The following is a 1,064-nucleotide window of genomic DNA, read 5'->3' as shown; positions in this document are numbered from 1 at the left end:
TATTGCCTTTTGAGTGGTGACTAATTAGAGTTCCATGAGTCACAAGGGAGAATAAATACGATGGCACTTGTCACCGGCAGACAGCAGAAGCTGTTCTACTACTACTAGCAGTCTAGCTGAAAGCAGTCAGCTGCGTCTTCCTATTCGGAAATCCACTTCACAGGCAGACATATTCTTATCTGAGTTATGCAACTCATCTACTGCTTCACAAACTAATATTATCTTCTACACTCCAAAGATTTTTAGAATCTTGTGGGCTTCTCCATGGTTTGAGCAGCGCAAGTCACATTAACTGTATCTTCTAGAAATACTGCTTCACCCAAGTTGGCCAAATAAAGTCTCAGGAACTCCTACAAATGAATTTCCATTCAGAACAATCCGAGTGCCTCCTTGCACTTAAAAGAAAAACCCCTCAGAGCTCTGATTTGGGTTTCGTTGGTGTGTAGTATGTATCATCCACCCTTTCTATTACTTAAGGTGACCTTGGAGTGGCTCTCGTGGCTGTTTGCAACAGGAGAGCATACACTGAAATGCTAAAGAAGTATAAAATGAAATCTATGGTTACACTTAATCTTTTACATCCCCAGTGTTGGGCAAGACCTATCAGCACTCCACGCTGGTTCAAGAATATCACCCAGCCCAACTAACTTCCTCTTGCAGGAGCAGACTAACTTCTGCAGGCAACAACCCATCTCCTTCCAGATCAGACTTGCCCTGTGTCACAGATGCCTTAGTAAAGGACCTTGAGGAGAGGACAAAGGTCTCCACAGGGCCTCATCTGGTGCTGCTACGACGCAGCACATGATCCTGCTGCTTTGGCAGAAAAGGACAATGTGCTGAAAGCGAAGTTGAAACCTACAGTCGCTGCCCTTTCCTACCTCCCCTGCTCCCCTTCTCATCCCACATCTGCATCCTCCTTTCTTGCAGCTGATGAGGGTATTCCCCCACAGTCAATGCTTGTTCCAAACGACTGCCACTGCAAAGGGAAGATGACCCCCCAGGGAGGGCTGCAGGGCTAGAGCGAAGCGGCAGCAGGAGCCGGGAGGTGGGCTGCACCTCTGGCA

This window comes from Buceros rhinoceros, unplaced genomic scaffold (assembly GCF_000710305.1).
Source record: "Buceros rhinoceros silvestris isolate BGI_N320 unplaced genomic scaffold, ASM71030v1 scaffold15605, whole genome shotgun sequence".
NCBI lineage: Eukaryota > Metazoa > Chordata > Aves > Bucerotiformes > Bucerotidae > Buceros > Buceros rhinoceros.
This window is presented reverse-complemented; position numbering follows the sequence as displayed.